Consider the following 22389-nt stretch of genomic DNA (forward strand, 5'->3'; position numbering starts at 1 on the left):
ACAGCACTGCAGGCCGGATATGCAAAGTACGAGCAGCGCCGTCCTGTGCTGCATTCCATTCGCTTAGTGGTCATGGGACAATGGGCTGCTATGTGGCTAGGGATATGACACGTCCAACAAACTACAATATGGGAAGGAACCTTGGACATTAACTCTAGCTCTCCTCTTTTGGGTGTCAGCCCCGCTTTGGGAACCCCAGTATGGAGATGCTCCGCACCCTTGCTTCCCTAACTACCTCTTGACCACCTGGTATCTCTCCCAAGCTCACTAGGTCATTGGCACTACAGGGATCTCCCTGGGCAACCCAGGATTGCATCAGCCTTGGTAGGGAATATATTAACCTGTCCATGACAACCTTCTCCACCATCTGTGCTGGGGAGGAGGATCTAGGTTACAACCATTTTTGGACCAGGTGTAGGAGATCGAACATTTGGGACCAGGGAGGTTTGTCACTGCGATAAGCCCATTCATGCACCCTGACAGTCAAAGTTACTCCTATATATGCTAAGATTTCAGCCTTTAACCTGGCTCATTCTTTTGTGTCCTGCAACGCCTAGTCATAATTCACCTTCTGCTCACCTGTCAAATATGGCGCCAGAAACTCGGCCCACTTTTCCGGAGGCAATTTCTTTTAAACACCCCTAGGAACGCCTAGACGTCATCCCCCGGAGTCATCTTTTGCAACGCTCTGCTTACCGTCTTACTCACGTAAGGGTCATCAGCCAGACTTTGGTTTGGGGCGCTCGTCCTGCCCTGGATGGCGGTTGCGAGATGCTGCATCTGCTGACGTTGCTCCTGCTTGCTCTGCTGGATCCGCTGCTGATGCTCCTGCTGGATTTGCTGTAATAACAGCATGTTGGTCTCTTGCTGCTGCTGCTGTGCCTGGACCAGGTGTTTGCGCAGGTCCTCCATATTGTCAGATTTCCCTCCTGCAGCCGCTTTCACCCAGGACATGTGGTATCGGTAGTCACAGTTCCTCTTGGGATTCATAAAAACACAAAAATTGAGCTTAACTTGAGTTGATAGACATGCAGAAGTTAAATGCATGTTCACATTGGCCACAAAACATATAAAACCTACAAGAGAAAAAGTGAACAAAAACCCTGCTGTAATGAAGTAAAAAAGCAAACGTGCATTTAAATAACGGAGTTTTTAGTAATACTATTTTTTGATTAAAAAAATAGCATAAAAGCCATCCCACCACGTCAAGGTAAATCTAATCGGGACAGTCCTACACTGTCTAATATTAAAACCTTCAAAGAAAAAAACATAAAAATTGACCTTAACTTGAGTTGGTACACATGCAGAAGTTAAACGTATGTTCACAATGGCCACAAAACATATAAAACCTACAAGAGAAAAAGTGAACAAAAATCTTGCTGTAACAAAGTAAAAAAGCAAAAGTGCATTTAAATAACACAGAGTTTTTATTAATACTGTTTTTTGAACAAAAAATAGCACAAAAGCCATCCTACCATGTCAAGGTAACTCTGATCGGGACAGTCCTACACTGTCTGATATTAAAACCTTACCATGTGTCAATCTTGGAATTCATGCCCGCATTCTCCATCAATTGTAGGGATCTATACACTTGCGGTACGCACTGGAAGCGGTATTGCTGAAATGACCAAGCAAGTTTATTGAAACTGCATAAACTCCTCTGGATAGCAAAACAAACAAACTGCCTTTTCCTGCACAAAGTGAAAACAAACAGAAAATAAACGGTCCATATAGTTCTACAGGTCAGGTCAGTGTCTTTAACAACACACTGGAGGTCTCCACACCTCCCATCACAGACACTGAATGAGACTCTGGGGTTGGGATATATGAGCAGTCATTCCCACCCATCTCTTATGACTACTAGTAAAACTCTTTCAGCACTATAAGTGCTGGAGCATACTTCCAATCTTACATCACCACAGCTAATAACCGCGATGACACATATCTCCCCTCAAGGACTCATCCGGCGGCTATCTTACAGTATATAACAAAAAAAGTGCTCACCTCCCTTCCGCTCTACATTCCTTGCGGCTTCAGTCGGGCCGCGGCTGCAGCATTACTAGGGCCACGTGTGGGAGAGCAGAGTGCACGATCTCTGCCCACAGACAGCGCTGACACATAACAGCGTCAGAGCTTTCCCAGCTGCAGCCACACGTGCGTAGCAGCGTTCAGATGGTGAACGTTGCATGCAGATGCGCGCCCTGCCCCGGCGATAATAAATAACCAGGGCAGGCACCTGCAGTGTGCTCTGAGACACCTCAGAGCAGAACACACTGTCAGTGTTTAGTGCTGGACTGTGGCAGCGCCGCGGACTGGCAAGAAAACCTCAACAGCCCAGTACTGGTCCGCGGACCGGTGGTTGGGGACCCCTGATATACGGTATCCGGACCCCTCTAATATTTATTCCAGGTACACAAATAGATCGGCGTTGCAGTGTTATGGCCCGTTCTCCAAAGTATCACAGGTGCTGTTTTTCAATACACACGACAACCCCAGGCTGCATATTACTTGTGGTACTGTGAGCTGCCTGCGTGGTCTAAACGTGCTCTCATGTTCTGCGACGTCTCTTTACTTCTCTGCCATTGAACACATCTGAGACACCACTGGTTGGCAATTGCAGCTGCAGATCTTGAGGATTTTCTTGCCCAAGTGCATTCAGTGTGGCAGAACATTCCTCGTACGACCATTAATGACCTCACTGATAGCAACCAAAGCATGTAAGTGCATTTTTATACAAGCCACTCATACTCGATACTGAAAAGATAGAGATGTTTTGAAAATTTTGTTTCCATTTTTCATCATATCCAAATTACTAACATGTTTTTCCATCCTGTGATTTCCATAACTCCACAACTTTTCCTTCTGGGTGCAACAATATCAATATTGAGGAGTGTGGTAAGTCTGGCATAATGTGGTATGTCTCCGCCACTGTTCCCAAGGATTAGCATTGCCTGCCAGGCTGACATCATGTCAACAGCATAGTAACCAATCAGTAAGCTGACTAGTTGCCATGCTGTCAATGCAATGTCAGTGCTGCAGCCAATGCCAGACAAAAGGAGCAGTGTCAGAGACTCACCAGGGGACCCCAGGAAGGAGAGTCCACCGCAAATAGTATTTTTAAAGCCAAATGCAGTGATGGACATATTTTATTTGAAAGCCAACAACCCCTTCAATGACATTGGCCAGTTGTTCTGTCATGATTATGCTTACCAGCAAGGTTGTGCAAACTGTGGAAAGCCGATGATGGCCGAAACAGACAGTAGATCCAAAGAATGCCTGGTAGTTAGGCATGCAGGGACTCCCTAGGAAACAGGAATTAGTCACTGACTGGCATTTTACAGTTTAGGAAGTTAAAAAATAATCTAGGTCATGCAGAGAATTGAGGCAGCTGGACGTCAAAGCATTGTATGAGGCAGGAAGCAGTTCAGGAACAGCCCAAGATCAATTTTTAGCAATTATTCAATTGACATTGAAAAATAAATATACAATTATCTTTTTTGGCAGATAACGGGACCGTAATCTCAGAGAAATACCTGAAATTTTCAGATTTTAGTGCAAATGATCCTAGTATCACACCTGACACTTTTGAAGAGCATCCCATTACACCAGACATACCTCTACTCCTTCTTAAGAAAAATAAATATAACAAAAGGGATGGTGAACATCCAAGACTACATACAAGAAAGAAGATGTTTTCATGTTTGGAATGTGGGAAATGTTGTATATCGAAATCTGATCTTACTAAACACCAGAGAATTCACACAGGGGAGAAGCCATTTTCATGCTCAGAATGTGAAAAAAGTTTTTCTGACAAATCATCTCTTGCTCAGCATCAGAAAATTCATACAGGGGAGAAGCCATTTTCATGTTCAGAATGTGGTAAATGTTTTAATCGGAAGAAAAATCTTGCTATACATCTGAATAGTCACACAGGGGAGAAGCCATTTTCATGCTCAGAATGTGAAAAAAGTTTTTCAAACAAATCATCTCTTGCTCGGCATCAGAAAATTCACACAGGGGAAAAGATATTTTCATGCTCAGAATGTGGGAAATGTTGTATAACGAAATGTGAGCTTACTAAACATCAGAGAATTCATACAGGGGAGAAGCCATTTTCATGCTCAGAATGTGAAAAAAGTTTTTCAGATAAATCAACTTTTTTTCGGCATCAGAAAATTCACACAGGGGAGAAGTCATTTTCATGTTCAGAATGTGGGAAATGTTTTAATCAGAAAACATATCTTGCTGCACATTTGAAAATTCACACAGGAAAGAAGCCATTTTCATGCTCAGAATGTGAAAAAAGTTTTTCAAATAAATCTTCTCTTGCTCAGCATCAGAAAATTCACACAGGGGAAAAGAAATTTTCATGTTCAGAATGTGGGAAATGTTGTATAACGAAATTTGATCTTACTAAACATCAGAGAATTCACACAGGGGAGAAGCCATTTTCATGCTCTGAATGTGGAAAAAGTTTTTCAGACCAGTCATCTCTTGCTCAGCATCAGAAAATTCACACAGGGGAGAAACCATTTTCATGCTCAGAATGTGGGAAATGTTGTATAACGAAATCTGATCTAACTAAACATCAGAGAATTCACACAGGGGAAAAGCCATTTTCATGCACAGAGTGTGGTAAGTGTTTTGCACAAATATCACAATTTCTTCGACACCAGAGAATTCACAAAGGGGTGAAGCCATTTTCATGTTTAGAATGTGGGAAATGTTTTAGAGGGAAATCAGTTCTTATTATACACCAAAGATATCACACAGGAGAGAAGCCGTTTTCATGTTTAGAATGTGGGAAATGTTTTACAGATAAATCACATCTTGTTAGACATCACAGATGTCACACAGGGGAGAAGCCATTTTCATGTTTAGAATGTGGGAAATGTTTTACAGAGAAATCACAACTTCTTAAACATCAGAGATCTCACACAGGGGAGAAACCATTTTCATGTTTAGAATGTAGCAAATGCTTTAGAGATAAATCACATCTTGTTAATCATTACAGAAGTCACACAGGGGAGAAACCATTTTTATGTTCAGAATGTGGAAAATGTTTTAGTCGGAAAGCAAATCTTGCTAGACATCTGAAAATTCACACAGAGGAGAAGCCATTTTAATGTTTAGAATGTGTGAAATACTGGTCTTCAAAATATGATCATGCTAAACATAAGACAATTGACACAGAGGAGCAACTATTTCATGTTCATTATGTGGAAAATGTTTTAATCGGAAAACAAATCTTGCTTCACACAGTGGAGAAGCCATTTTAATGTTTAGAATGTGGGACATGCTCGTCTTCAAAATATGATCTTGCTAAGCATAAGACAATTCACACAGGGGAGCAACCATTTCATGTTTATTATGTGGAAAATGTTTTTAACAGAAAAAAACTCCTACTAGACAGCTGAGAAATCACACAGGGGAGTAGCTATTTTTCTGATCAGAACATGGGAAATGTTTTACAAACACATCAAATCTAGTTACACATTGCTGAAGTCATGCAGGGGAGAAGTACTGCAATTTTCATTTTTAGAATTTGGGGAAAATGTTCTTACATATTTATTTTTTTTACTCAAAGAAATCACATGGGCAGGTAGCCACTTTTTTTAAAAATAATTTACTTGGCAGATTGTACGAGTTACAGTCAATGTCGTCATACAAGAGAAATGGAAAACAATTTAAGTGACTAAATAATGACTAATAAATGTAATCAATTACCAATAAACATCTGTTATAAAAAAGCAAACAATGGAAATAAAGAACCTATAAACTGATTGGACACTTTATTAGAGACACCCATCTATTAGTACGTTGGACATCCTTTGGCTTTTCTAAGTGCAGCAATTTCTTGTCACAAAAAAATTGAAATGCAGGAATACTGGTCCATGCAGGCTGGATATCTTTTCACAAATATTGTCAGAAATTTGAATCTGTTTACTTCCTTCAATTCTAATTCAGACATCAGTGATCTTGTGTGCAAACAAAATGGGTAACTTGTTGAATCTGTTTACTTCCTTCAATTCTAATTCAGACATCAGTGATCTTGTGTGCAAACAAAATGGGTAACTTGTGGGGGGCTTCCAGTCTTTTGCCACATTAGGGTCATTCCAAACTAGACATGGCATCCGCTAATGATTCCAGCAAATTTTGTATTCAAAAAGTCAAATGGTGCTACTTCTTTTCCGAGCCCTGTCCTCCGATCAGGGCTGCCACTAGAAATTTCGGGGCCCCATACTGGCAAAATTTTTTGGGCCCCCTTGAGACTCCGCGCAGGCTCCACCCCAGCCCCGCCTCCACCCTACACCCCTCGAACTGTCCATAGTCCCACCGCTCTCTCTTGGAAAAACTTCACTTCTCACCTATCACACATTAACAGTTCCCATCACCAGATCAAACATATAACTGGCAGCTTTTGTTTTGGCCAAAAGATTTTTTAAGCCGCCACCATAACACGGTAGACACTTTTGGCCGGGTCCTACTCTACTGTAACCTATTAAATATTTGTTAAAATATGCAATACAATTTAGGTATATTTTTATTTATTTTTCAATTTTTAAAATTACCAATAATATCACATTCAAAGAACAAATACCACTACACCATGTCCAGACCACATATTACCACCACAGTGATCGAATAATATCAAATACAGGGAACAAATACCACAACACCATGATCAGACCACATATTACCATCAATGACTGAATAATATCACATACAAGAAACAAGTACCACCGCACCATGACCAGACACCATATTACCACCACATAGTGACCAAATAGCACATACAAGGGACAAATACCGCAACACCATGTCCAGACCACATATTACCACCACATAGTGACTGAATACTACAATACTAATCAGTAATAAAAAAAACAACCCACAATACTATCACCATCAGTGCCATTATACACAGAAGATCTGTACTTAGTATGCAGTGTCTGTGTACAGGTAATAGTGATCACTGGTGGTATTATACACAGCAGCTCTGTATATAATGTATAGGTAATACAGTGATCACTGGTGACATTATACAGAGGACCTCTGTATATAGTTTTCAGTGTATATTGTCAGTGCATAGGTAACACACTGACGTCTCTAGGTGAAGTCCTTCATCTTTCATTCAGCACAGATCGCCATCACTTATTCCAGCCAGGGCTCCTCTCTGCAAGAAATAACATAGTTATCTCGAGCTCAGCTTGCAGAACACATTACTTAATTTTCCCCCAACTTCTACATTCTACAACTTCTACATTACACCACATGAAGAAAAAGAGGCAACATAGTGTCACTCTACACAGTAACAGGCCTGCCCCCTCATTTAAAACCGTATACTCAAAAATAAAATAAATACATCACTGCAGTAATAATATCCCTTAATTAGCCCCTATGGTAATAATATTCGGTATCCTGGCCACCGTGTGTCTCATTCCTGGAGTCAGCCATATGTTCTCCCATCCTGCCCCCATGAGTATCCATTCTGCGCCATATGATCTCCCCATCCTGCCCCATCTGTCTCCACCGTATCCATCCTGCCCCATGATCCAATCATGCCCCGCATCACCATTATGCCTCCTATGTCTCCAGCATTCTGCCCCCAATGTGTCCAGCATTCTGCCCCCAGTGTCTCCAGCATTTCTGCCCCCAGTGTCCCCAGCATTTCTGCCCCCAGTGTCTCCAGCATTTCTGCCCCCAGAGTGTCCAGCATTTCTGCCCTGTGTCTCCAGCATTCAGCCCCCAGTGTCTCCAGCATTCTGCCCCAATGTGTCCAGCATTCTGCCCCCAATGTGTCTCCAGCATTCTGCCCCAGTGTCTTCATCATTTTGCCCCAGTGTCTCCAGCATTCTGCCCCATATGATCTCCCCATCCTGCCCCATCTGTCTCCATCGTATCCATCCTGCCCCATGATCCAATCATGCCCTGTATCTCCATTATGCCCCCTATGTCTCCAGCATTCTGCCCCCAATGTGTCCAGCATTCTACCCCCAATGTGTCCAGCATTCTGCTCCAGTGTCTCCAGCATTCTGCCCCAGTGTCTCCAGCATTCTGCCCCCAGTGTCTCCAGCATTCTGCCCCATGTATCCAGCATTCTGCCACCAGTGTCTCCAGCATTGTGCCCCCAGTGTGTCCAGCATTCTGCCCCCAGTGCGTCCAGCATTCTGCCCCAGTGTCTCCAGCATTCTGCCCCCGGTGTCTCCAGCATTCTGCCCCCAATGTCTCCAGCATTGTGCCCCCAGTATGTCCAGCATTGTGCCCCCAGTGTGTCCAGCATTCTGCCCCCAGTGTCTCTAGCATTTCTGCTCCCACTTTCTCCAGCATTCTGTCCCCAGTGTCTCCAGCATTTTTGCCCCAAAAGTGTCCAGCATTTCTGCCCTCAGTGTCTACAGCATTCTGCCTCCAGTGTCTCCAGCATTGTGCCCCAGTGTGTCCAGCATTCTGCACCCAGTGTGTCCAGCATTCTCCCCCAGTGTGCCCAGCATTATGCCCCAGTGTCTCCAGCATTCTGCCCCAGTGTGTCCAGCATTATGCCCCCAGTGTCTCCAGCATTCTGCCCCAGTGTGGCCAGCATTCTGCCCCAGTGTGTCCAGCATTGTGCCACTGTGTTCAGCATTCTGCCCCAATGAGTCCAGCATTGTGCCCTCAGTGTGTCCAGCATTGTGCCCCCAGTGTGTCCAGCATTCATCCCAGTGTCTCCAGCATTGTGCCCCAGTGTGTCCAGCATTCTGCACCCAGTGTGTCCAGCATTCTGCACCTAGTGTGTCCAGCATTGTGCCCCAGTGTGTCCAGCATTCTGCACCCAGTGTGTCCAGCATTGTGTCCCCAGTGTCTCCAGCATTCTGCCCCAGTGTGTCCAGCATTCTGCCCCAGTGTGTCCAGCATTGTGCCCCAGTGTGTTCAGCATTCTGCCCCAATGAGTCCAGCATTGTGCCCTCAGTGAGTCCAGCATTCATCCCAGTGTCTCCAGCATTGTGCCCCTAGTGTGTCCAGCAGTCTGCCTCCAGTGTGTCCAGCATTGTGCCCCAGTGTGTCCAGCATTGTGCTCCAGTGTCTCCAGCATTCTGCCCCCACCCCGTGTCTCCAGCATTCTGCCCCTTCAACGTGCACGCTGCGGCTGATGTCAACTGCCAGCCTCCGATTGGCTGGCGGCTGTTAACTATTGACGTGCGGGCACGGGCCTGCACATCAATAGCTTTGCTGCCGCAGCGCCGCTAAGGGCCCGGTTTAGCCTGCCGGTAGGGGCCCGGTCAGCAGATGAGATGGGGCCTGATGCGGGCCCCCTCTGCCCACCGGGCCCCATACGCCAGTCAGGTCAGTAATGCCCTAATGGCGGCACTGTGTCCGATCAAACAGTAGTTTTCCTTCACATATTGGGTATCTGCGTACTCAGGAGAAATTGCACAGCAAATTGTTTGGTGCATTTTCTCCTGTTAGCTTTGTAAAAAAAAAAAAATGGGGCTAAATGAACATATTTTTTACGGCTCAACATAATAGACTTCTGTGAAGCACCTGGAGGTTCAAGGTGCTCATCACACATCTAGATAAGTTCCCTGAGGGGTGTAGTTTCTAAAATGGGATCACTTGTGGGGGTTTCCACTATTTAGTCATATCAGAGGCTCTCCCACATAGCAACCGCTAATGATTCCAGCAAATTTTGCATTCAAAAACTCAAATGGCGCTCCTTCCTTTTTGAGCCCTGCCGTGCTCCAAAACAATAGTTTTCCACCACTTATGGGGCATCAACGTACTCAGGAGAAATTGTACAAAAATTGCATTGTGCAATTTCTCCTTGTGCCCTTGTAAAAATGCAAAATGTGGGGCTAAAAACATTTTTGCGTGAAAAATTTGACTTTTTTTTTATTTTCATGGCTCAATGTTATAAACTTCTGTGAAGCACCTGGGGGTTTAAGGTCCTTAACACACATCTAAATATGTTCCCTGAGAGGTCTAGTTTCCAAAATGGGATCACTTGTGAGTGATTTCCAATGTTTAGGCACATCAGGAACTTTCCAAATGTGACATGGTGGCTGCTAATTATTCTAGCAAATTTTTAATTTAAGTCAAATCGTGCTCCTTCCCTTTTGAGCTCTGCAGTGTGCCCAAACAGTGTGCCCCACTTATGGGGTATCACGGTACTTAAGAGAAATTGCACAACAAATTTTGTGGTCCATTTTGTCCTGTTACCATTGTGAAAATAAAAAAATGGGTTTAGAGGAAAATTTTTGGGAAAAAAAGTTAAATGTTCATTTTCTCCTTACACATTCCATCAATTCCTGTGAAGTACCTGAAGGGTTAATAAACTTCTTTAATGTGGTTTTGAGGACCATGAGGGGTGCAGTTTTTAGAATGGTGTCACTTTGGGTATTTTCTGTCATATAGACCCCTCAAACTCACTTCAAATGTGATACAGTCAATAAAAAAATGGTTTTGTAAATTTAGTTAGAAAACTGAGAATTCGATGGTAAATTTTTAACCCTTTTAACTTCCAAACAAAAAAAGTATGTTTCAAAAATTGTGCTGATGTATAGGTATCCAAAAATAAGAAAAAACAGCCGCACAACTCCAATCTTACGTGGAATAAAAAACCTGTGTCCTTCATTTGCGCCGTGTGGACAAGATTACAAAGGAGGGACGTAGACAGGACATGCAGAGAAACAGAAAAGGACCATGGCCGTTTCGCGTATTGCACGCTTCAACGGGTCCTATGTTACAGATGATATGTCATTTCCTTTTATACTGCAACACCTGGTTTAATTAATTAAAAACACAATTGCGTGAAAATAAAAACATGACAAAATATCAGCAATCAAAAAACAACAAACCACATGAATATTTTTCGTTGATAATAGATCTAACCATTTTCCATACAATAGAACTTACAAGACACAGGAATAATCAAGTCCTTCATTCATTCCTAATGGGCCTTGTGCATTTGCTCTTATTATCCATTTAGCGTCTTTCAGTAGCAGAGCTTTATTGTGGTCTCCCCCACTCTTAGGGAATTTAACCACTTCCAAACCTGCAAAACGCAATCATTGAGGATCAGACCATGTGTTTCTCGAATATGCTTTAGAAATCTAGGAGAACCTTTCCCTGTTGAAATCGAATGGAAATGCTCACGAAATCTAATACACATCGATCTTAGTGTTTTACCAATGTAGTAAAATGCACAAGGACAAAAAATGATATATACTACATATTTCGTTTTACAAGTTATTAAGTCTTTAATGTTATGTTAAATATGTCCTACTTTTAAACAAGTGCCTTTGAGGTGATATTCACAGAAATTGCAATCTCCACATTTAAAATTCCCCTTTGGGGCAGATTCCCTCAACCAATTAGTTTGCACATTTGTCATCCTATTCTTCACCAAAAAATCGGACACATTATGACTTCTTTTATAAGTGAATCTCGGTTTAATCACACCCTGTTTAATTAAATTGCCATGATGTATAGGTATATGTGTGAGAAATGTTATTTGTTAACTGTTTTGTGTGATATAACTCTCATTTAAGGGCATACAAATTAAAAGTTTGAAAATTGCTAATTTTTCCACATTATCGATATTTTTACAAATAATTGCAAGAGAAATCTAACAAATTTTACCACTATCATGAAGTACAATATATTAAGAGAACACAGTCTCAGAATCACCGGGAACTGTTGAAGCATTCTAGCGTTATTACCACATAAAGCGACAGTGGTCAGAATTGGAAAATTTGGCCTGGTTGTGAAGGTAAAAACAGGCTTGGGAGATAAAGAAGTTAAATGTGCTGTCTATAAGATTAGTGTCACGATCCATTTTTGTATTTTTCTTTCAGGTCATCAGGGGTTAATGCAGTTTCCCCGATGGCCTGCTGGCATATTGTTTTGCATTGCTGCTGGGTCAGCTGATGTGGGTGTCCACTCCCTCCATCATTTAAGAGGTCACTTGGTGCATCAGCTGACTGTTGGTGTTAGTTCATTCTGCAGCTACCTTGCTGGGAGGAGCTTTCTGGGAGCAGTGGTTCTACAGCTGAGTTCGGTTTCCCTGATGTCGTTTTCTTGCTGTGTGGTGCTTTGCAGCAGAAAGCTAAGTGTGGTATTTTTAATACCCTGTCCCTTTTGGTGTCTGTCTTTCCTTTCCTCTTGATGTATTAGTGCAGCAGTGGGACCAGTGCTTTCACCTGCCAGTTCCCTATGTAGGGATAAGAGCAGGGCAAGTGAGGGACAAGGTATCCTGGTCGGCGATGGGGTGAAAGAACCCATATAGGGACGATAGCAAGATCAGGGCATATCCTCAGGTGAGTGCAGGAGGTGTCCATTCCCCCTGCACACTACCGACACGGTCCACTATTGTTAAAGTTTCCCTGGTGTCCCCTGGTGTGTCTTGCCTTCTGGTGACCTACCAATTGTTAGGTCGTGTCACACCGCTTTGGTCACATCGTGACAATTAGAATCGTAATAATACAGACCTGAACAACAAATGCTACACACTGAATACTGCAAAAATGAAACCCAAGTAATATCAGAATTGTAGCGGAATTTTTTTTTTCAGAGGCGCTTCCCTCTTGTAGCTGGAATCCCAAAAAGACCTTGATTCTGGAACCACCTCCAGGTGGTGTTTCAGGGTAACAGGATTACACTTGCGGGTTGAAAATTAAATTTATTCTAAAGATATTTTTGACGCGCTCATGCAATAACAACATAATTAATGAGCCTTTCTCACGTGTATAAAGTGATGTGGCATATGAGGAGTTTTGTATACAACCCCATCAGATGTGGGTGTGGTTACAATCGTGAAAATTCTTGTCTTTCCTTTATTGTTAAAAACAGGTTATGGATATATATACCATATATACTTAAGTATAAGCCAACCCAAGTATAAGCCGAGGTACCTAATTTTACCTCAAAATCTGGGAAAACTAATTGACTGAAGTATACGCGCCAAGTGGGTAGATGCAACAGCTACTGGGTCCGTGAGTCTTCCCTATCCCCGCGAGTCTCCCTATCAGTCCGCGAGTCTCCCACTTCTTCATAACAGTGGTGGCGGCGGAGCAGCGCCATCCTGTTATGTATGGAGTACCGGAGGTAGCGGCCTGCCGGTAATGTATGAAGCAGCAGTAGCAGTCATGGAGGCAAGCGATAGCCGTACAGCAGGTGGAGGTTGCAGGTGGCCTGTATTTTTGCTAAGCACACTTCACTTTTGATCCCACTCATTATGGCTTGTGAATATTCATGATGTCTACGGAAGTTAAGTCTGCGGCACTGAAAATACAGGCCGCTCACAACCTCCACCTGCCGTACGGCTACCGCTTGCTCCATACCTTACCAGAACGCCGCTTCCTCCAGGACTCAATACATGCCAGGATCGCGCTGTTCCGCTGCTGCTGTGAAGGAGGGGGTAACAAAACACCCCCGGGGGAGAGGGGAGACAGAGCGGTGGCGGTGACTCGATTATAAGCTGAGAGGGGCACTTTCAGACAAAAAAATGGGCTGAAAATCTCGACTTATACTCGAGCATATATGGTATATAGACACTACAATATATTTGAATTGTAGCGTTCTAAGAAAATTGTCAAATTGATTTCTGTTCAAATATACTCATTCAACCTACTAGGCAAAGAGAGAAGACCTCCCCAAATAGGACTTCTCCCTCTCTGTGCATACTTCAAATAAATCCCAAACGGTCTCTCCTGTCTTTGTTATTATTTTAAGTTTCTTATATAATATATAATTATCTAATTATCTTATATAGTCTCTATATAAAAAAACAGTATCAATTGATTTTGTTTTGTTTTACAACCCTTTCATCAATGTGCCTCTTGTTTATTCTCAAGTTGCTTGTTTTATTTTTTTAACAAATATGTAGTTATAAAAAAAACTTTTTAAAAAATAAAAATAATTGTCTTTTTTTCCCCTTCCTTTCCCTTTTACAATATTTTGTTTTGTAGTATGCATTGTTCTACTTGCAAAATGCACCCTGCGGGGAGCCTATATGAGCGATGTTGCGATCTATAAACAGTAGCAGGAGAGCTGTCAGGGTTAATCACTCATCACATGCAATTGCGATCGTTGTCCTAAAGCTTCTGTTTGGAGATAAATCACACTTGCTCATTTGCAGCACTCTACAAGGGAGGAATGTCCTCATCGAACTGCATATCTTTCCTCCCGCTGAAAGGATTAGAAGTTGGAATCCAACTGATTTTTGTTCATTCTGCCTCCCAAAAATCAGAATTGAAAGCGATCAAAATGTCATGTGCCCCAAAATGGTACAAATAAAAATGTCAACACGTCCCACAAAAAACAAGACCGCACATGATTCTGTGGGCCAAAGTATGGAAAAATTGTAGCTCTCAAAATGTGGTGATGCAAAAACTATTGCAATAAAAAGCATCTTTTAGTGTGTGACAGCTGCCAAACATAAAAACACGATATAAATCTGGTATCACTGTAATCGCACCGACCTGAAAACTGACGTTGCCTAATCACACCACACGAGGAACGGTGTAAAAAATGAAACCAATTTTTCACATGCTGTTGATTTTTGTTTATTCTGCCTCCAAAAGATATCAGTAAGGCTCAGTGCACATTTATCCTACGCTATGCGTTAAGCTCTTACTCCAGGATTTCAGTGTAAATCTCTGAAATACGTGATTCAGATGGAACTTCTGGTGGAAGATTCCCTATAATACATAGCAACATAGTAACATTGTTATTAAGGTTGAAGGAAGACCTTGAGTCCATCTAGTTCAACCCATAGCCTAACCTAACATGCCCTAACATGTTGATCCATGTTAATGAGGCAGATGTGGACGTTGTCTGACCAGTGATCCGGCGGTGTCTGCCTTTTTAGGATTGCATAAAAGTCCAGAGTAACTGGAGGCCATACGGAGTCCAGAGTAAGGGTACCGTCACACAGTGGCATTTTGATCGCTACGACAGCACGATTTGTGACGTTCCAGCGATATATCTGACGTTCCAGCGATCTCGCTGTGTCTGACACGCTCCTGCGATCAGGGACCCCGCTGAGAATCGTACGTCGTAGCAGATCGTTTGAAACTTTCTTTCGTCGTCTAGTGTCCCGCTGTGGCGGCATGATCGCATGGTGTAACAAAGGTGTGCACGATATTGTATACGATGTGCGCATAGTAACCAACGGCTTCTACATCACACATACGTCATGAAATTATCGCTCCAGCGTCGTACATTGCAAAGTGTGACAGCAATCTACGATGCTTGAGCGATATTGTTACGATGCTGGAGCGTCTCGGATCGTGCCGTCGTAGCGATCAAAATGCCACTGTTTGACGGTACCCTAACTCTGCTGCTTCATTACAGTGAATGGTTCCCTCAGGGGTTTCATCTGAATCATGTCACTCGGAGATTTAGATGGAAATCCCAAAGTAAGTGCTCAGTGTAGAGCACCAGATAAATGTGATCCCAAACATTATTTAAAATGTTCCCAATAAAAGCTTCAACTCGATTCACAAGAAAAAGCAAGCCCTGACTTGGGTCTGTCATCTGTTAACAGAAATATAGGGGCTTTCACGTTACTGGTAGCACAAAGGCTTTGGAAAAGCAAAATGGCTCCTCACCCACCAAAAGAAATGAAACAAATTATCTGCTCTCATATCCAAATGCCCCCCTTCCTTCTGAGCCCCACAGTGTACCTAAACCTTGTATTGTGTCCACATTTGGCATTTCTGAAGCCTCCATAAGCACAGGTTGGGCATAACTTACTGGTGACTGCAACGTACTGGTCACTTCAGAGTGCTGGTCACTACAATGGCAGCTTGCAATTTTCAGCAGCATTAATTGCTGCTTGTTTCTGGAAAATAAATAACACAATCCTCAAAACAGAAAACATTCCCAAAAAAAGTCAAATCCCCTTTGTCGTCATGGGGGCGCTAAATTTAGCCCAGAACACTCTCAAAGCAACTAGACAGTACAAATGAACCAAAGAGAGTACCAATTCTGAATAAAATACAAAAAGTTTATTACATAATTCAATTAAATAGTGACATACATAAACAGAAAAAATCATATAAAGACAAAGTGAAAAGCCTGACTTCACAGGTATAACGCCCAGGACCAATATATATAAGTGGATGGGAAAGGATCACTAGCATGTAAGGCTCAAAACTTCTTACCCCATTCGATCATATCACTACCAAATAAGACTATTTAAATAAGATGCCAAACGCATTCATAAAGTGCCAAGTGTAAACAGTAATGTCAATACACAAACACCCAGCTGACATAAACTGGGTGATTGAGGTATAAGGCCTACGAAAAAATGGGAAACAGAAAGTACATAAACGGCTGTTTGCACTTGGCACTTTATGAATGCGTTTGGCATCTTATTTAAATAGTCTTATTTGGTAGTGATATGATCGAATGGGGTAAGAAGTTTTGAGCCTTACATGCTAGTGATCCTTTCCCATCCACTTATATATATTGGTCCTGGGCGTTATACCTGTGAAGTCAGGCTTTTCACTTTGTCTTTATATGATTTTTTCTGTTTATGTATGTCACTATTTAATTGAATTATGTAATAAACTTTTTGTATTTTATTCAGAATTGGTACTCTCTTTGGTTCATTTGTACTGTCTTGTTTCTGGAAAATACCCATGGAGTCAAAATCGTCACTACACCTGTAGTTAAATTCTGCAAGGGGTATAGTTTCCCAACAGGGGTCATTTGAGGGGCGATTCTGCTCTTCTAGCAATTAGGGGCTCTGTATATGGAGTCCACAAACTGCTCTAGGAAAATCTACTTTCTAGGAGGCAAATAGCATTCCGTTCCTCCAGAGTCTCTCCTTATGGCTAAGTAGTACTGTACAGCCACATATGGGGTATTCCCATGTTTAGTAGAAATTGTAGGATACATTTTGGTGCCATTTTTACCCACTTCTGTGAAAATGTAAAATCTGGGGCTACAACACAATTTTGGTGGTAAAAATGTAATTATTTTGTCCTCACTGCCCAATGGTATAAAATTCTGTGACACACCCATGGTGTCAGTATGATCAGTGCACCCCAAGATGAATTCATTTAGAGGTGTAGTTTGTAAAATGGGGTCACTTATGGGGGGTTCTGCTGTTCTGGCACCTCAAGGGCTCTCCCAGTGGGTCATGGTGCCTGCAAACCATAACAGTAAAATGTGCCTTCTGAGCTTTGCACTGTGCCTTATAAATGTTTCCCGATTATATGTAGGGTATTGGCGCACTCAGGAAAAAATGTACATCAGTTTGTTGCAAAAAAACCTTCCTATTAGCCCTTAGAAAAATTAAAAACTTGGGGCTAAATCAACATTTTAATGGTAATAATGTAATTTATTCTTTTTTCACTGCTCAGCGGCATATACAACTCTATGAGGCACATGTGGTGTCAATATGTTCACTGCACAAGTAGATGAATTAATTGGGGAGTGTAGTTTGTAAAATGAGTTTACATATAGGTGGTTTATGTGGTTCAGGTACCTCTGGGACTCTGCCAATGTGACATGGCATCCTCAAACCATTCTGGCAAAGTCTGAACTCTAATATGGCGCCTCTTCCCTTCTGAGCTTTGCACTGTGCCTCTAAAGTAGTATTCTCCACATATGGGGTATTGGCATACTCTGATTTTTTTTTTATTTTTATGGCTCAACATTATAAACCTTTGTGAAGTACCTGAGGGTTCAATGTGCTTAACACATCTAGATCGAATCCCCGACGGGTCTAGTTTCCCAAATTTTGTCACTTGTGGGGGATTTTCACTGTTTAGGCACATCAGAGGCTCTCCAAATGCGACATTGCGTCCGCCAATTGTTTCAGCAAATTTTGCATTCAAAAATTCAAATGGCGCTCCTTTCTTTCCGAGCTCTGACATGCGCCCAAATAATGGTTTTCTGCCTCATATGGGGTATTAGCGTACGAAGGAGAAATTGTACAACAAATTGTTTGGTGGAACACAATGCTGACTCTGTTCGTTCTCCCAAGACTTGTTCAACTATGAGCCTCACTGAGGAACCCATGCAGATTGTGGTGACTCACAAGCCGGTTTTTGGTAACCACTGTGGAAAGTCTGGTCATCAGAGGTCTTCCTTCCCAAGACAACTGACACAAAAAGAAATCAGCGTCTGGGTGGGCACGAGGACGCCCACCTAGGCACCCAGGTATTTCCTGATGATTCTGCAAAATTAGCGTTACCTGGCTGTTTATTTTAACTAGAAAATCTGTGCGGCTTCAGGTCTTTATTGATTGTGCACTTGAGCCCTGATTGTCAGCAGAAATACATGTCCAGTTCTGTGAATATGTCTAAAACCATGACACTGGTATAGTTGATGTTTCCTGTGGGATAACCCATCTAATTATTATTCCAATTAACTAATAATACCTCCCCCTTAATACCCAATAAAATAAAATGAGAACACCATAACTTCTTTGAATAATTATGACCACAGCTGTCTTTATTTAAAACAAACATAGAATGATAATATATACAGCTCTGGCAAAAATTAAGAGACCACTGCAAAATGTTCCGTTTGTCTGATTTTTCTCTTTATAGGTATATTTTTTAGTAAAATGTAAATTTTTCATTTATTCTATAAAATTCTGACAACATGTTCCCGAATCGCCAAGCAATACATTTTTTTTTCTGAAAAGGAGAAATGGTCAAAATTTAAAAAACCCCCAGTGCTTTCAGACCTCAAATAATGCAAAGAAAACAAGTTCATAATCATTTAGAAACAACAATACTAATGTTTTAACTCAGGAAGAGTTCAGAAATCAATATTTTGTGGAATAACCTTGATTTTTAATCACAGCTTTCATGCGTCTTGGCATGCTTTCCACTAGTCTTTCACACTGCTTCTAGCACAAAAATGTAAGCAGTTCTTCTTTGTTTGATGGCTTGTGACTATTCATAATCCTCTTGATTACATTCCAGAGGTTTTCAATGGGGTTCAGGTCTGGAGATTGGGCTGCCCATGACAGGGTTTTGATGTGGTGGTCTCTTGATTTTTGCCAGAGCTGTATATAACATGCTGGGATTGGTTCTTGAAGCAGCCAAAATCTGGTGATTACCAAACATAAAAATGTGAACATAAAAGATGCCATGAATTACCCCACTGGCTCGGGAGGATCATAACCACAAGGGTTCCATTCTTCACTTAACTTCCTGAGGATCCGACAAACCCTTGCCGTAACTCCCCCTAAAAATTAATCAGATCCAGAACCATATTTAAATTCCAAAATTGAGGAATCCATATCCTAATGGATCCCCCAGACCAATTTATAACCAAATTCAAGGACCTCCCAACCGCCATAGAGCTACCATGACCAGCAAAATTGCCCCCCAAAAAATCCACACCGAAAACATCCCAAGTACCAAAAAGAGCGAGCGGGACTATTCTTGACCCCTGTTAGTGGTAACTGAGGGGGCCCCACTCATAAACTGGCCATATAACTGACCCCACACGGTACCCTCCCCTAATATGATGCCCCACCAACTCCAACCCATTGTCAGGCCACCCTACGCCCATGACGTGGGGAGGGGGGGCGACTCTGTTCCGGCCTTTACTTACCCAATTGTTTACCTCATGTATTCAGAAATTTAGCTAATGTATTTTCTGTGTCCGAATTTGAAAAATTACCCCAAAGCATAGATTATATGATTGTTCAATAAAGCTGGTACATACAGTAACTAGTTAACATCAGGCAATGAAAGTATAGTAGACAGTCTGCAAAAAGGGTTCATCAGGCCCTCCATGTCACCAGTAGGTGCCCTTTTTTTATTGATAAAAGATGGTGGTCTCAGATCAGGTATTGACTATCGCGAACTTAACGCAAATACTTTAAGATATCAGTATCCTCTGGAGTGGGTGAAACCTAAAGGTACCGTTACACTAAGCGACGCTGCAGCGATATAGACAATGAGCCGATCGCTGTTTAGGTCGCTTAGAGACGTCAAACACGGCAACAGCAGAACGATGCAGGAGCGATCCAGTGACGTACTTATCATTCTCGCTGGTTGTAAGATCCATGTAAAAACATTGCAGGCATCATTGCTTTTGCTGTCAAACATGATGAATCATGCCGACCTGACGACCATATAAAGTTCTGGACTTCTAGCTACGACCAGCGATGTCACAGCGGGATCCTGATCGCTGCTGCGTGTCAAACACAACGAGATCGCTATCCAGGACGCTGCAATGTCACGGATCGTTGTCGTTCTCGTTGTAAAGTTGCTCAGTGTGAAGGTACCTTAAGTTTTTAAAAGCCATGCAGCATTTTCTTGGGTTTGCAAAATATTACCGTAAATGTATTAAAGATATTTCCAAGATTGCCAAAGCACTCACTGACTTGACTAAGAAGGGAGCAGATGTGGTTAATTGGAAGCCTAAGACAATCTGTGCCTTTTCTGAGCTAAAGAAATTTTGGATGAAGATTCAAACGGCGCTTCTGTTTTTAGGAAGGAATTCCAATATGGAGGTCATAGGGCTATCAACCAAGAAGTGTAGATAGTCAGCAAAGTTTTTTTTATTTTCGCTGTAAAGCCTTCATCAGGTTCTGATACAATATGCCCCATATGAGCTATTTTTGCCCTTATCCATTACTTATGGGTGCAGTTTTCCCAAATAAGGGATTGAATCAGTATTACTTTTTCTTTTAAAGGTCTCCCACTATAGAGAGGGGTGGATTAAAGGTAGCCAGTGCCCTGGGCTGTTCAGACATTGTGGCCCCCCCGGTCAAGTGACGGGGTCATGCGATGGGGTCATCATATACCTGAACCAGATTATTCCAGAAAAATAGTTGCTGTGTGAAACTATAACCTGTCAAACATCCATTGATCTAGTCAATTTACCCTTCAGTTAGGAAGAAAAACCCCCCACAATACTATCACCATAAGTGCCAGTATTCACAGGAGATCTGTACTTAGTATGCAGTGTCTATGTAGAGGTAATACAGTGATCACCGGTGACATTATACCAGGACCTCTGTATATAGTATACAGTGTATAGTGTCAGTGTATAGGTAACACTGACTCACCAGTGATATCTCTAGGTGAAGTCCTTCATCTTTCATCCAGCACAGACCGCCATCACTTCACCCAGCCAGGACTTGTCTCTGCAGGAAATAACACAGTTATCTCGAGCTCCGCTTGCAGAACACATTACTTAATTTATCCCAACTTCAACATTAAAGCACATGAAGAAAAAGAGGCGACATAGTGTCATTCTACACAGTAACAGGACCGCCCCCCCCATTTAAAATTGTGTCCTCAAAAAATAAAATAAATACATCACTGCAGTAATAATATCCCTTAATTATCCCCTATGGTAATAATAATATCCCTCATCCTGGCCCCGTGTATCTGGCTTCAGCCATATGTTCTCCCATCCTGCCCTCATGAGTATCCATTCTGCCCCATATGATCTCCCCATCCTGCCCCATATGATCTCCCCATCCTGCCCTATCAGTCTCCATCGTATCCATCCTGGCCCATGATCCTGCATGATCTGTCTCCAATCCTGCCCCCGATGTCTCCATGTCTTTCATTCAGCCCCGTGTCTCCAATCATGCCCCGTATCTACATTCTGCCCTTGTCTCCAATCCTACCCCATCTGTCTCCAGTCTTGCCCCCCTGTGTGTCCAGTATCTCTGCCCCCAATGTCCAGCATCTCTGCCCCCAGTGTCCAGCATCTCTGCCCCCAATGTGTACAGCATCTCTGCCTCCAGTGTGTCCAGCATCCTGCCCCCAGAGTGTCCAGCATCTGTCCCCAGTGTCCAGCATCTCTGCCCCCAGTGTGTCCAGCATCCTGCCCCCAGTGTGTCCAGCATCCTGCCCCCAGTGTGTCCAGCATCCTGCCCCCAGTGTGTCCAGCATCCTGCCCCCAGTGTGTCCAGCATATTGCCCCCTGTGTGTCCAGCAATCTGCCCCAGTGTCTCCAGCATACTGCCCCCAGTGTGTCCAGCAATCTGCCCCAGTGTCTCCAGCATATTGCCCCCAGTGTGTCCAGCATTCTGCCCCAGTGTGTCCAGCATATTGCCACCAGTTTGTCCAGCATCCTGCCCTCAGTGTGTCCAGCATATTGCCCCCAGTGTGTCCAGCATTCAGCCCTCAGTGTGTCCAGCATCCTGCCCCCAGTGTGTCCAGCATCTTGCCCCCAGTGTGTCCAGCATCCTGCCCCCAGTGTGTCCAGCATTCTGCCCCCAGTGTGTCCGGCATCCTGCCCCCAGTGTGTCCAGCATATTGCCCCCAGTGTGTCCAGCATCTCTGCCCCCAGTGTATCCAGCATTCTGGCCCGGGCCCCCCGGATTGCCGTTCGCAATAAAAAAAACAAAAAACCTAGTTCTCCTCACCTGTCTGCGCTCCTTCGGCGATGCTCCCTCCAGCAGCGCGCACTCGCCGG

The 22389-nt window shown here is 42.9% G+C and overlaps 1 pseudogene; it reads left to right on the top strand.

The window, feature by feature from the left end:
* Positions 1–5777, top strand: part of LOC138666601 (zinc finger protein 208-like) — a 69193-nt pseudogene extending 63416 nt beyond the window's left edge.
* Positions 5778–22389: the final 16612 nt, after the last annotated feature.

The sequence above is a fragment of the Ranitomeya imitator genome, chromosome 2, assembly GCF_032444005.1.
Source record: "Ranitomeya imitator isolate aRanImi1 chromosome 2, aRanImi1.pri, whole genome shotgun sequence".
Classification (NCBI taxonomy): Eukaryota; Metazoa; Chordata; class Amphibia; order Anura; family Dendrobatidae; genus Ranitomeya; species Ranitomeya imitator.